Source organism: Helianthus annuus, chromosome 11, assembly GCF_002127325.2.
Source record: "Helianthus annuus cultivar XRQ/B chromosome 11, HanXRQr2.0-SUNRISE, whole genome shotgun sequence".
In the NCBI taxonomy this organism is placed as follows: Eukaryota; Viridiplantae; Streptophyta; class Magnoliopsida; order Asterales; family Asteraceae; genus Helianthus; species Helianthus annuus.
Window position 1 is genome coordinate 7,177,020 of NC_035443.2, and position 16,356 is coordinate 7,193,375.

Sequence of the window (16,356 nt, forward strand, 5' to 3'; positions counted from 1 at the left end):
AGGGTTTAATTTGGTGTTTACTTTTGTTGCTTGTCTCATGTGTGTAGGTAATGGCTAAGACAAAGGAACAAGCGGGATCAAGTTCATCATCATCAAAAGGCAAGGGCAAACAAAAGGAGCAACCACCAAGAAAGAGGCAATATATGGGTAGGGTTAGTGAAAGCGAAAGTGAAGGCGAAGAAGAGAGGGCGTTAGACCCGAGTGAAAAGCCGGTATGGAACTCGGGGTCTTTGGATGATCAACCCGAGATTTGGCAGCCAACACTTTACAATGATTGCATGAATAAGTTGAAAAACAAGGCAGCCGCGTTTATTTGTGAGAAAGAAGTTGATGAGCCCCAATTTGGCCAGTTCGGGGTGTTTGCTAAGTTTCGCGCTTTAGGTTGGGAAGGGGCGCTTAAATGCTTCGACAAAGACAAGAGTAACCTGTTTATGACAGAGATTCAAGAGTGGATGGCAACCTTACAATGTCACAATTTTAACAAGCCGTCACAGATGAAGTTGATTGGGAAGGTACATGGGGTACCGGTGGAGATGTCATTCGACACGTTGAAGAGGCTGGGGAAGTATGACAGTCTCCCGGCTAAGGAGTACATGATTCCCACACTTGATGACTTATTGCTTAAACCAGAAAAGCATGTGAGATGGAACGACATGTTGGCAGCATTGTTTTTGCCCGGTAGATACAGTGGTATTCTATACCGGAAGAACTTGAAGATTGAAGCTAAATTGCTACATACAATCTGCCTTCTCAATGTCATTTCAAGAAGGGGAGACAAAGAACAGGTGAGGTACCCAGAGATACCCGTTCTTTATTCGTTGATGCATGGGTCCCCACGCTTCCCGATACGTTACCTTATCATGCTCCACTTATGGATCTGCCGGAACAAATATGGAAGAGACATCGTCCCGTATTGCCGCATAATTACGGGTTTGATGAAACAACAGAAAGCGCTAACATCCGAAGACCGAGGTTTGACAAAAAGGCACCAGCCTTTTACATTGGATAGGTTGGGGAATGTTTGCACGTATACTCAGTCGGAACGTTATCATAAGTTGAAATAGGAAGGTCAACGGTGGAGGGCATTAAAATTGGGTGCAAGAGAGTTGTTACCGGGAGAGCCGGAAAGTGATGTAGAAATGGTTCCGAGTGGGGACGAGGATTATGCGGACGAGCCGCATGGTGGTGCAAATGTTGGTCTAGGGGGTTTTGGTGGAGGTCACTGTGGTATGTTCTACGACTATGCGCAGCAACCTTATGAGCCGGGGTGGGCCTATAGTGGTTCAATGAAAGAGGTGATCGAAAGTCAACGTCCGCCGGCATCTATTTTTGATACATGGTCGGGGTCGGAGAGGACGTTGTATGATCAAAACACGAGGAATAGTGCAAGCATAGAGCGGTCGTTAAAACATAGCTTCGATCGCCATGAGGCATGGAACCGTACCTTCGCATATTCTCGAGAGGTGGATACTAATAATAGATATCATGATGATCAAATGAGGCGGATGCATGTGGATTGGCATGCCGGAAGGCCGGTGGTTGAGGATCCACAACATGTGGATTATGCCTCATTGCCGCCTTATGATGGTAGCATTTCATATCCGACTCCACCACTCCACCATTCTCAATGGCTTGACCCAAGGCAACAGGAGGGAGCGCAACAACAAGCAGGGAGTAGCAGTGGCGCATTCGGATTTGGAGAGTGGAATGATATGATGTCATCCATCTTTGGACCTCCAGGACCGCGCTACTATTAATCAGGTGGTATTCCCTCTTGTGTATAGTTTGTACATATTTTTTGGTTTATGTTGGTTATGGTAGGGAGGATGGGTGGTGTTTGATTATGTGGTTGATTGTTGGGTTGGTGTTTGTTGGTGGTGTCGTGTTTAAAAAAGAAAAAAAAATATAAAAAGAAAAATACAAAAAGAAATTTGGGGTTTGAGAAAAAAAGCTTTTGTTGATGGTGATTGAGTTTAGTGATCAAAGCCTCCCAAAGCCATACATTGGGGTCAATGTATCCCAAGTGTGGGGATGGGGGGAAATTTTGAGGTTTTTGAAAAAATTTTGAGCCAAGCGAAATGATGTGAAATTTTGAACGCCCTAACTTAACCCCAAGTTGATGCACCGGCAACCCTTGATACCTTTTTCGTTCTTGGTGAGAGTTGTAGCCACACTTGTACATAAATAATTGTCTTTGATGAGAGTGGCTACATGTGGGGGTGCATTAGAACTTGTGCTTGAATGCGATTTGAATCCTTAGTTAAACATGAATGTAGAAAGGATAAGGGCATTAGGTAGCCTCGTCGTTGGTGTGAGCGAGTGTGGGACTTGGGGGGTTGGACCTCATAAGTATATATATGAGCATGGTAGTGAGAGGGGCGGGGGTTTGGACATTTAGTTGCCCATTTTGTGCCTGTGAAGCTTATCATTTGTTTCCCCTAGCTACTTCCTTAAAATTTACCCAAATTTGACCCGGTCGGATAGTGTTAGTGATAGTATTAGTAGTTTTGCTAGTTTGAAGTAGATATGGTTAATGCGTTATCGTATGGTTGTTTGTTTGAAAAAAAAAAAAGAGAAAAGCAATGAAAAGAAAAAAAAAGGGGCTTAATTGTCTTGTATATAATAGTGCGTTTGTTTGTTAGTTTGTTTTTGTTTGTAATAAAAAGACCGGGTCGAATTTTCGCTACTTCATATATATTCCATTTCCTACCTATACACCTAGCCGCGTTACAACCTTGAAGTCCCTTTGATTTGCATTCATGTTTGACCCATTTTAGGAGAATGATCGATTCAGGTACAAGCTTATGATTGTGCAATCACCCGTTTGCCTAGTGTGTGTCTAGCTTATCTTTGCTAGTTTCACTTGTAGCCGAGAGGAGAGAATTTGAGAGGGGTGCATTGCTTGGGTGTTAAAAAGGGGTTGGTAAAGAGATTGCATGCTTTGCTTGGTTTAATTTGATCACTTGTGTTGAAATCATTTTGATGAGTTGCTTGGGACAAGCAACGGTTAAGTGTGGGGATGTGACGGGTGGTCCTTTGGACAACCCTTAAGCATGTTAAAAGACGAAACAGTCCTCCACTTAATCGTGTAATTATCTTGAATTAGATAACTACGGTGCTTATGTTTCAGGTGCGGTTTAGGAGCTAAAAGATGGATTAAACGCAGCTTGGGAGGCTTTGGTGATGAACGGGTCAAGAGTGGAACAAAAGATGAAAGAAAGAAGAACATTCAGGTCATCACCGTAAATTACGGTCCCACCGTAATTTACGGTGGACCTGAAAAACAAATGGTTCCCACCGTAGCACAGTTTATTCCCACCGTAACACTTTGTTGTTCACCGTAAATTACGGTGATGCCGTAATTTACGGTGGAGTATGCGAGAAAAACTTGTAACTGCCACTATTAAGTTGGTTTTGGGGTGTCTTTTCATTATCTATCATCATTGGACGGTTGTGGATGAACATTGGGGCGAATTTTGGCTACTTGCTTGGTTTTGTGAACATTTCTTATCATTCGGTTTGTATTTTCGATTCGTATGAACACTAGTTTGATTATGATGATGATTCACCGAGCCATGTCCGGCTAAACTCTTCGGTGATCATCTTAGGTGAATGTTTCTTGAACTTTTGTGTGTTTAATTTCTGAATTTCTAGAATGATAACTTGCGTTGCTTGAATGTCATGGTGTATGTTTGATTGTTTGTAGTTTGTTAATCAATATTGCAATTTCTAGTCTTAATCGTACGTTCTTGGTGCCGTTGGCAATCGAGATATCACGGGAAGGGTTAGGGTTGGTTATTGATTAATTGGTCATCGGGAAACAACTTCGCGTTTATATAATCCGAGTACTTTGTTCCCTTTTATCACTTCAATCATCTATACACGAGTTATGTCTATGTAACTCTTTCTAGTTGAATTACACACAATTGTTTAAAGAAACTGAAACCTAAGGTGATCATTGTTCTCTCCTAATTTGTTTTACAACCAACTTTGATTTGAATTAGTTTTTAATTTACTTTTCTAAAACAACAATCCAAACTCTTGAATTTTAATTTTCTGCAATTTAGTCTAATAATTAGTTTAAGTACAAAGCTATACATTCAACACATCTTCCACATACTCCCTGAGTTCGATACCCTACTACCACTATCTATAGTTGTTTGGGGATTAAATTTGCGTGACCCACGACATCACGTCATTAGTTAACATTAAGATAAGCATCCTATAACAATTATCGGTATTGTTGTCCACTTAAGCTCAACTTATCAGATGTAATCATGGCGAGGGGATACGTTAAGGTATGATTTATACTTACCGACCGGTGTTCATCCACATCACGACACATTCCCGTATCAAGGTATGCACGAGGGTTCATCTTACCGGTGAGTATACCGATTATCATCTGTTTGACCGTATATGATGTGAGATTCTCACTTATTTTATTTGAAAACAAGCCCTATGTGATAGAATCACTTATTGATGAGAAACTTGATTTTCATATGCATGAGGGCACAAGAGCAAGTCCGTGAACAGGTCAGTACTTCCGTACAGCAGAGAGACGAACTTGACTCCCGGATAAATGTGATATTTTATCACTTATTTGTTTGGACATGTGATTGTTTATCACTTATTGAGGTCGAATGCAGTATGTACACGTATGTATAGTATCATGGAAGATCTAGACTTGCGTCCCCGTTATTTTTCGGTAAAAGAAACAACCATGATACCCAGATGATAAGCAGCATAAAGACCGAATATCTTAGAACCTCGGCAATCTATCAAACGAAATTTCGGTACTAAGACCATATGCCAATGAATGGTTCCCACCTGGTCTTCAGTCGGTTTAAGATTTATATCACCCTGCACACTTTAAAATGATTGTGAGCCTACCGATACATCTTATATAGAGCTGCTTATCGTTTTTCATTTAAGGTTTAAAGAGGTTTGGATAGACCACTGATGTACTATCATTTTCTCTTTTGCTCGCCAGGAAACTCATTTTTGTTTTTCTATTGTTTTTGTGTTTTTGAAATTTTTCGATGTTTTTGGATTTTCAGATTTTTGGATTTACTCCCCCTAAAATCAATAAACTAAGATAAAATTTAAAAACACAAAGGTATTTACAAAAATGATTTTCCGATGTTGGTTTACTCTTGCTTGACCTTGATGCCGTTTACCAATAATAAAAAGTCAAATCTTGATTTATCAAAGGCTTTGGTAAAAAGGTCGGCACGTTGGTCATCGGTGTGGACCTTAACAACATCGATTAGCCTTTTCTCAAAGCAATCACGTATGAAGTGATATTTGATTTCGATGTGTTTGGTCTTTGAGTGCTGCACAAGATTTCTAGTGATCTGTAAAGCAGCAGAATTATCAACGTAAATAGGAGTAGTTAGGAATTCAAAACCGTAGTCGCGTAATTGTTGTTGGATCCAAAGAACTTGGGAACAACAACTCGAGGCAGCAATGTATTCAGCTTCGCATGTAGATATAGCGACGCATGTCTGCTTCTTGCACTGCCATGTGACTAGGCGATTTCCTAAAAACTGACATCCAGCCGTTGTGGATTTGCCGTCGATTTTGCATCCGCCAAAATCAGAATCACTGAATGCGATCAAGTCAAAGTTATTATCCCTAGGGTACCATAGACCGGTGTCAGGGCAACCCTTCAAATAACGAAAAATCCTTTTTACAGCTGCAAGATGTGAGGCCTTCGGGTTGACTTGATATCTAGCAAGCAGGCACCTTGGGTACATTATGTCTGGTCTTGATGCTGTGAGGTACATAAGAGATCCGATCATTGCGCGATAGTATGAGGGACTAACAGCTTCACCCTTCAAGTCTGGAGTAATTCCGTGATTTAGTGGCAGTGGGGTACCAATGGGCGTTGCATCAGACATCTGGAACCGGCTCAAGATGTCACCAACATATTTAGTCTGATGGATGAATATCCCAGACTCAGTTTGTTGCACTTGTAGGCCCAAAAAGAAAGTCATTTCCCCCATAGCACTCATTTCGAATTTATCCTGCATAATGCGCTCGAAATTCCTACACAAGACATCATTAGTAGAACCAAAAATAATATCATCAACGTATACCTGTACCAGAAGAAGATCTCCATCTTGTTCTTTGATGAAAAGAGTACAGTCGATAAGACCTCTTCGAAAACCGTTCTCCAGCAGATAGTTAGATAAGGTTGCATACCAAGCTTGCGGTGCTTGATGTAGACCATAGAGAGCTTTGTTGAGCAACCAAACCCGACCGGGATGGATAGGATCTTCAAAACCTGGAGGCTGTTCGACGTACACCTCTTCTTCAACCACACTATGTAAGAATGCACTTTTCACGTCCATCTGATAAACCTTGAATCCTTTGAATGAGGCATAAGCCAGAAAGATCCGAATTGCTTCCAGACGTGCAACAGGTGCATAGACTTCGTTGTAGTCGATTCCTTCTATCTGACGAAAACCTTGAACGACTAAACGTGCTTTGTTCCGGATAACAACTCCGCGGTCATCCTTTTTGCATTTGAAAACCCAACGGGTACCAATCTTCTTGTAACCAGCAGGTTTCTCTACGAGTTTCCAGACACCAAGCTTCTGGAATTGTTGCAGTTCTTCCTGCATTGCTTCAACCCAAGAGTTATCTTTCATGGCTTCTTTCCAAGTTCTTGGCTCTTCCTGTGAGACATAACACGCGAAAGACCAATCGTTTTGTTGGCCGGATTCTCGAATAGCTGCATACAGGCTTGCATTGTTGTTGTTTCGCAACATGTTTCTTGTTTGAATGCCACTTTGCACATTTCCGATGATGTTTTGTTGAGGATGGGTATTATGAATCCTTGTTTCTGGATTATCTGGAACTGGAATATTTATACCCAGATTGTTGAAATTCAGATCAACAACTAAATCAATGCCCGGAATTGACGAAGAGGATGATGCAGTTGCTTCAGCTGTTCTATGGGTATCCACTGGAGGAGTACCCTCTGAAGTACCATGTACTGCTGTTGTTGGAGCTTCTTGATCTGCATCTAGAAATTCATCATCCTCTGAAGATTCGTTCAATTCGGTTGCATCATGAAAATCCTCATTTTCGAGAGTATTATTGTTCACCGAAGATGGTTCTTGATTGACAAGAATTGGACGCACCACCGGTGAAACTGTTGCATTGTCACTCTCGAAAAACATCCTTGCCGCAGCACTTTCTTCAACGGCTTCAACATTGATCGAATTGAAAAAGTCATCGTACTCAAACATCCAAGGCTGACCACGACATTTGACTGGCGAAGTGTGCCTTTGTACTCTGACCTTAGACCATTCCTCGAACCTTTTAGTCTCTAGATTCCAGACTCGCAAGTTAGGGGTGGCATACCCAAGAAAGTATCCGTCAATTGCTTTTGCCCCAAACTTTCCATTAGGATCGATGATTGTACATGGAGCTCCAAACGGTTCAAGATAAGACAAATCTGGTTTCCGTTTTTGAAGAAGCTCAAAGCAGGTCTTGTTGTGCCTTTTGACTGTAAGGACTCGGTTCAATGTGTAACATGCAGAGGCCACAGCTTCAGTCCAGAATGGAATGGGCAACTGCGACTCTACCAACATAGTCCTAGCAGTCTCGATCAATGTGCGGTTCTTACGTTCAGCGACGCCATTCTGTTGAGGAGTATAAGCTGCACTAAACTCATGAAGAATACCCTTTGAAGTGCAAAACTCCGCCATGGCATGATTTTTAAATTCAGTACCATTGTCGCTACGTATCCGCCTAACCTTCAATTTATACAAATTCTCAATCTGAATGATCAAGTTTTTGATAATACCAAAGGTTTCACTCTTGTGTGCCATGAACGCCACCCAAGAAAATCTTGAATAGTCATCAGTAATCACGAGACAGTATTGATCATTCCGAATACTCTTGTGCTTGACAGGACCGAACAAGTCCATGTGCAAACGTTCAAGAGGAACTGCCACCGTGTTGATCTTCTTAGTAGGGTGTCGTTTCTTCGTTTGTTTTCCTTTCTGGCACGAAACACAGACGTCTTGAAGATGGAAGTTTTTAAGAGGAACACCATTCACCAATTCATTTGAAACCAAATGATTCATTTTGCGTAAGTGAATGTGACCCATTCGTCTGTGCCAAGAGATAGAGTCTTTTTCTGTGGCTTTGGAAACGAAACAAGTTGCTTGTGCAGACGTAGTAATAGCTTGGCTCATATCAAGGACGTACAAATCATTTATCCTTGGAGCTGACAAGAGAATCCATTCTTTTGGAATTTTGAAGCCGGGTTTCAGCACATAACATCCATTAGCGTCAAAGTGTACTGAGAATTGCTTGTCACAAATTTGAGAAACACTAAGAAGATTGTGATCAAGTTGTTGCACAAAGTTGATCTTGTCAAAGCTGACAATCCCGTTGGATATAATTCCTTCACCCGTAATATAACCTCCCTTATCTCCAGCAAATGCAACATAACATCCTCTAATAGATTTGACGTCGTAGAGAAGCTTCATGTCGCCTGTCATGTGCCTGAATGCCCCACTATCAACAATCCAATGACTACTGATAGTTCCTCCTGGAACACCCTGCACATGAACTTAATTGATTAGTTGGAGATGGGGACCCAAGCCATTGTGGTCTTGGGTCTTCCATTTTCATCAATAACAATAACTTCTTGTCTTTGATGATTGGTAAATTGTGATGGTCCCCCTAATTCAGTAACCGTTTTTGGTTTCCAGGTCTGTTTTGTTTTACCAGTGTTATTCTTTAAAATTTTAACTTCATGGTTGTCTGAAGTTTTTGAATTTTCTGGTTTGACAGAAACAGATGTTTTGTTAACCACATCGGTTTTAATCGCCTTTTCAATTTTCTTGACCTGTTGGCGTTTCTGTTTCTTTTCCCTTTCTTTTACAAGGCGGGGATCTTGTTTTACCGAAACAGTTTGCCTGCGGTCAGTTTGGTCACGGGGAACATCAACTTTGCCTTTTTGTTTATGAAGATATGGACAGTTTCGAATTATATGTCCAATTGTTCCACATTCAAAACATGATCTTCGTTCAAAAAACCCCGAAGTATCATGTGATCGTCTTGCCGATGATGCTGAACTTTGTGATCCCGAGGTACTAGGTTTTGAACTACTTGGTTCATTTCTTTTCTGTACAGTTGCTTTCTTAACAAAATCTAAGTTAGATTTGTTTTCAAACGTTTCGATTTTGTCCGTTCCCGTCGATTTCACAAAGTTTACATTTTTGTTCTTCTTTTGATTCGGCTTCTTTTGAGCTTGAGCCGGTGATTTTCCTTTTGGCTTGGTGTGATTTTGTTGTTTTTGCACTGTTGGATGTTTCTTATTGCCATATTGTTTTCGAATTTCGGCCTTTGGAATAGGAGGACACTGTGTAACTGTAACACGTGGTCCTGTCTTTCCTAAAAACTTACTTGTCGAATTTTCAAAGACTTTACTTATTAAAGATTGATTAACATTCTTAATAGGAAAATCTTTGTCAGAGTAGATTTTATCATCACCAACAAGAGTGTACAGTAAGTTCACACTCTTCGACTCTTTTTCAGACGAGGACTCGATTGCAACAGTCTTAGCGGTTTTTGCAGGAGGATCACATAGAATGTGATTCTCAAGAGGTATGTCCTCTTCTTTGATTTCCGCATCAGACTTTGCTGGGGCAGCATCATCAGATTCATCATCAGAAGAATCAGCATCCTCAGTAATGACTGGAGGATCCTGATTCAGTTCAGCAGAAGACACACATGCATCTGCTGATACATCTGAATCTGATGATACTTCTTTCTTGTATCTGAGCCCTGTAGCAAACTCTTTTACATCTAGAGGAACCGATGGTTCAAAGAACACTCTATCCTCCTCGTCAGGCATTGCATCATAATTGTGTCTCACTGGTGGTGGACATTTCTTGTAACCTATGCATGTGACATCCCGTTTCTCTTTCTGAACATCAATGATGTGATCCAACACATAGCTAGAGCTCAAATAACTGTCTAGCTTAAGTTGGATCGCCTCACTTTCGGTTTTCACACAAGCCATCTCTTTTTGCATAGTCTCAAGGCGAGATATATACAAATTAATGTCAGTTTGTTTTCTGGAAACCATTTTAGTTAGCTCGGTTTTATCTTTCTTTAATTTTTCAATTACCGATTTATACTCCTTTTCATGATTTTCATAAAACATATTGGCTTCAGTGCATTTTGAGAGATCCACGGTCAGCTTTTGATTGTGGATGAATGTCACATCATACTTCTCTTGCAAAGCCTCGTGTTTGCTTTGCAATTCACACCACTTGGCGTTCAAAGAAACATGTTTGTCTTGCAAGTCAAACAAACTAGCTTGTAAAGCATCATGTTTGCCTTGCAACTCAGACATATTTGCCTCTAAATCAGCACATTTAACATGCAAACTATCACAATTATCACAATTAATAGCAGTGGGTTCATCGACACATACCTGACTTGATGAACTGTCGACATTAGCCATAAAGGTTGAATGGAGAGAAGACGAAGAATAAGCAGCTTGATCCACCAAGATAGATCTTCTCTGAGTTCCTGCTGTAGCTTCCTCCAAAAGCTCATCAATATCTGCATCGACTGACGCATTTGATGTCTCACCCACATGATCATCGCCTGAACTTGAGGATTCTTCATCTGAACTCCTGCTATATCCCGAAGAGTCTTCATCCCCAGAAGATTCACCACCACTGGCGGAAGATTCTCCACCACTGGTGTGAACTACATCCTTAACCACTTCAGCAAAACATGTTGTTCCATCTGGAGCATCACCCCTCAACTGGATTGACCAGTCGCAACCTTCATCCACTTGAACCACAAGTGCCCGGTTGGCATTTGATGTTCCAGCTTGGCTCTGGTTGTTGACAGGTATTAATGTACGCTCATTGTTCCTGTTCTGGTTCTGCTGGTTGCCTTGGTTTCTGAAGGGATTCTGGTTCCCATGCTGTGCTGGCTTTGTACATTCCCTTTTAAAGTGACCCCGTTCACCACAATTGAAGCACTTTACTGCCTGTTTATCGAACCCATACTTGGTGTCTTTCTTGCTTTCCAAGCTGGTTCTGCCAGTACTTTCCATGAAATCCTTTGCCCTTCTCACAGCACTAGCAAAGGCCCACTTGATATCCATCAAGTCCATCTCTTCCTTATCAATCTGCCGATAGTCTTCTTGTGTCAGATTAATGTTGCCAATCTGACCTTCCACTAACCCACAGTACGCGCTCACTATAGTGTTAAGCAGCTCCATGTGTTCCCTTGCTACTTCTACACTGACCTTAGAGAGGCTTGAAGTGTCGAGCTGTACTGTATTTGGTTTTGATTGCTGACCAGCAGATGATGTCCCTCCATAACACGCTTGTTGTTGAGCAGGAGGAGGAGGAGGTGGTTGTATTGGATTTCCATACATGTCTGTGGTGGGAGCTGGCTTAACAGGAACTTGTACTGGATTGCCATACATATCTGTGCTTGTGACAAACGCCGTTTGAAGTGGAGCATGTGGACCGGTTCTTGCAGATGAAGAATTGGAAGTTCCATAATACATTTCTGGATTTTGTGGCACTGGAACTCTTTTTGCCTTTAATGTTTCCTCCTGATCCTTGTTTTCTAAAAGTTGCACGAAGTCGTTGATGTTTGTAGTTCTCAAAACTCCGTTATACTTCAAGATTTCCAAGAAACTATTCCATTGGGGAGGCAATGCATCAGCAAACTTCTTCACCACCTCTGCTGTAGTTGTCGCTACTCCAAAATTGTTCAACTCTGTAAGCAAGTGATAAAACCGGCTTGTCATGTCTCCCAAAGACTCCTTATCCATGCACGTGAAACCGTCAAATTCTTTCTTGAGAAGATCATGACGCAATTGGCGTGTTGCTTCATTCCCTACTCCTCTGGTTTTCAACCCGTCCCACAACTTCTTCGTTGTCTTGAAACTGACAAACTGGTGGTAGATATCTTTGCTTGACGCCTGAGTGAGAATGGCGTATGCTTTCTTTTCCAGATCATACGTTTTCTTTTGATCTTCAGGAAGATCGGCAAACGTAGCAGTATCTGAAGCAGCAACCTCTATAGCTTGATCGAAATCTGTAGTGAAACGTATCCACAGTTCGGTATTTTGACCAAGTACGTATGTACGAAATCTATCAACCCAGCCCGGATACTCGTTTAAGTGCATCAACTTTGGAGGTCGATTCAAACTTCCGGTTTCGCTTTCGCTCAATAAAATACTTTGAATGCTCGGAGTTTGATTTGATACTAATGCCCATTGACCTGACGATATGGCATTTGCTTGCGAAGATGTCGACACCGGAGACTCGGCCCATGAAGGAGATAGACTTGTATTTGTGTACTTTCCACTATCTGGAGCCGGTGTACCCCACCATGAGGGAGTGGAACCTGTACTTGTGTATTTTCCACTATCTGGAGCCGGAGTTCCCCACCAACTCGAATTCATGTTGGATAAGAAAAATGAAGTCTATATGAATATCTCGAAAGGTGACAGACAGCCGAAGGATCCCTTAATCGAAAGACAAGACAACACAAACTTGTTAAATTTAAACAGACAAGAATCGAAAGATAATACTTGTTCGAAGGATCAACAGTGTTCGAAAGATCACTGTTGAATTTCGAACAATGACTTCGAAAGATTCTCCAAGACGAAGGATCCTTATCTTTCGAATAATAACTGTAGCTCGAACAATATATCCTTCGGAAAGATTCCTTGGCTCGAAAGATAAATCACAGACTTCGAAGGATGTTCGAAGGATCAATATCTGTCGAACCTCCTTTGATCGAAAGATGATCTTTCGACTTCGAAGGATATCTTTCGATGTGAACTGACATAGCTGACACAAAGATGACAGGTTGGTGAAAAAGGTGATTGGTTGGTAGACAACTTTCGGTAGAAAGGTATGTTCAGACCATACCTTTTCACCAAAACCAATTTGACCAATAAAATATGCTTAAAATGGAAAGTCCTTATCCAGAAACCGGTCACCGGAGTAAGCCGGAATTTTGGCCGGAAATCACCAAGTTTCTTAAAAACAAGTTTTAAGTTACCCAACCCGTTCTTTAACACACCCGGTTAGTTTAGAACACGTTTTTACGTTAAGAAATGCGAGAAAAACACTAAAAACGGGTGCTAAACCATGTGTCCAAACACTCCAAAGTCTTGTATAAACTCGGTTTTACCAAGGAAAAGAGCCAAAGCTCTGATACCACTTGTAGGTCCCTCGGAGGATGACGTCAAACCTTAACCTTGTTATGTGAAACACACTAGCAAGTGCGGAATCCAAGCTAGAGTGCAAACCAAGATGAAACAAGCACAAAAACAAGACACACAATATTCACCGATTAACACCACTTGTATTAATGCGTATGAAAGGTTCGGTTACAAGCTCTATGTCTACAAATTTGTTTTGCAAACTCTCTAAGTGTGTGTGTGTGTTCTCACAGAAGTGTCTCTGTCTATCTTTCTTGCTTGTCTAAACTGAAGTGAACACATTACACGGGTATATATACCCAACACAGATAGTCTGGTCGAAGGATCAGATAGATTGATCGAAGGATCATCTATCGACCTGAAACCTGTCGAAGGATCTACATATACCTCGAAGGATGATCTATCGAGGTCCATCAACATCCATCGAAGGTTCATCTTTCGAGCTCATCGAAGGATCTAAACTATCCTTCGATGAGTCATCCTTCGACACAGACATATGATTATCATGCACTAACTGTTTGGCCAAGTCAAACCAGGAGGATGGTTGACTTGGTCAAACTTACAAGACTAACAAAGGACATCGTTTTATATCGTGACAACATACAGACAAAGTACAGACACAAGTGCACCAACAATGATTTTTTCTGGCTTTCCAGTCTTTTTCCAATACCGTAGATTAACTAATACTGCTCCAAAGTATACGCATATTTTTGTTAGCCTAGGGATGACAACCTGTCTGTATTTTTCGCCTGCACAAATGTCTTGACCCGGGAACATTACCAGCTGTTGGGTTGCCAGCTCGAGACGTAGCATTAGCCACTCTTTATTTTCTAGCGGGATCGGGAAAAAAACATAATCAATGTCAAAAAAGGAAGGAAACGGGCTTAATTTACCGTTACAGTAAGTAGACGCGTTTTTCGTAACCGATTCCAATAAACAATCATAAAACTTTGGTGGTAGTATTGTCCAACGTAGATTTAACAAGGAGTTTTTTGAATTTTTCTACTTCTCCAAAGCATCAGTCTTCCAACCCACGCTTCGATATGCTGTAAAAACTGTAGTGTTAGTAAAAAAGTTTTTAACAAAAATATAGTTTACGCAAAATTGTTCATATAATTTACTGTGTCGGTGAGATAGCCGTTGAAACGAAATCCCAATAAGGTTCCCCAAAAGTTTTTGTCAAGCTACACTGATCTATTAAAAACGGTTGAATAACAGAACGGTGCATCGCCTCTGTTGTAGAATTCGAGCACATCTTTCGACCAATTTTCTGTTTCATCGTCTGGTATCGCCCATCTACCGCGGTTGTGCTGATGTAGGCTATGTCTATTATGTAGACAGTCTTCACCTCCCATTTTTTGGGGGTTGGATGATGTTCTGCTTTCTGCTGCAGTCACCGGCTTCCTCCATCGATTAAGGATCCAACTTGAGGATTTTTTGGCAGGTTGAGAGCAGTATTCTTCATCAGCTAATTCTTTTCCCCGCCGTTCGGACATGGTTTTTTTTAGAATTTACCGAACCACAGAATTTTTATGTGTTTTGGCACTTGGAATAAAAGTTAATTATATAAAAAAAATTTGCATTAGAAAAAAAAAAAACAAAAAACAACATAAAGGAGATGGGGCATCCAAACGCATCCTATGCGTCAGAGACGCCTAGAAAGTGCCAATGAGTATTTAATTGATTTATTGAAATCAAAGTTACTTTAGAGGCATCCAATGCAGCGACACTTTCATCGAGGGGTCCATAGACGCATCCGGTGTTAGGCGTCTCCCATTGCAGGGACCACCACATGCGGTGGTTACACTGTTCCTAGGTTGCTGCTTCCGAAGCGGGTAACAGGGACCACCATTGCCGGAGCTCCGAACCATCTCTCCTCAGTAAACCACACAATCCGACCCGATTCCGTTAGTCTCCGACCCGATCCGACCCGTTTTTTAACGGAAGCACGCGCAATGAATCAGAATTATTGGGAGGATGACTCGATCCCAAACTTTAACATCGAATTCACTGTAGAAGATATGGTTGCTATGCTGGACAACACTCGTCCGGATACCACTAAACTGGTAATTCTTAATCTTGATTTTTTATGTTAGTGTTATTGTTTTTTTAGTTTTTCTTGTAGTCTTTACCATTCATTATCCCACTGATGTAGGCTAAGGCTCCTAGAATTAGAGTTAGAGCAGCTTGGACGGTTCTAGATAGAATCAAGAAGAAAATGACGGGTAATTTAGAACATAGGCTAAGGCAGACGGTCTTTGGTCACTATTTGGATCTTGAGTCTGTCATTTGTGAAAGCCCACTTTTGCTTTGTGTTGCACGACATCAGATTCCCAGTGATAATCCTAGCAACGGAATAAGTTATGTGTTTGGGAATGATTTTATTCATTTTACTCCAATCCAATTTTGTCTTATCACCGGGTTTAGATTTGGGCAGATTACAAATACAATATTTAATGGGTCACCTAGTTCGTTCAGTTCAAGAAATTTCCCGGGGATACGCGATGTAAAGTTACCTCATTTAGAAGATGCATTTGATTCGGGCTGGTCACAACTCAGTGAAGACGATTGTCTTCGTATCTGTCTGTTGATGTTACTAGAGTTAGGTTTTAAAGGTACCCAACGGTTCGAATCAATTGACAAAATGGTTCTGAATTTGGTTGATGATTTAGAAGCATGGAACAACTTTCCGTGGGGTAGCTATCTTTGGCAGAGCACGTATGTGCATGTTTATGATTTGAGTCGTCGACACCAACAGGGTAATGCTGGGTTCTCGTTGCCTGGTTGCGTTTGGCCGTTCAAGGTATAAATTTTGAATTAATCTAATGCAATAGATTGCAACTACTTACTTAAAATAAAATAAATTAAATTTATGTATATGTGTAGATGTGGATTTATGAAGTATTTCCAGAATTTAAGGAGATGGTTTCATTTTTTAAAACCGAAGCAATTCCAAGATTTTAGGGTTGGGGGCCTGGAAAAAGGGTTACAACTGCCACCGTTGAACGCATTTTTCAATCTGCCCAAAAGGTAATTGCTGCTGTTTGTTATTTTATTTTCAGTTATATAGTAAGATTAGAATATAGTGATTGATAAAACTTTCCATTATTCAATTCTTA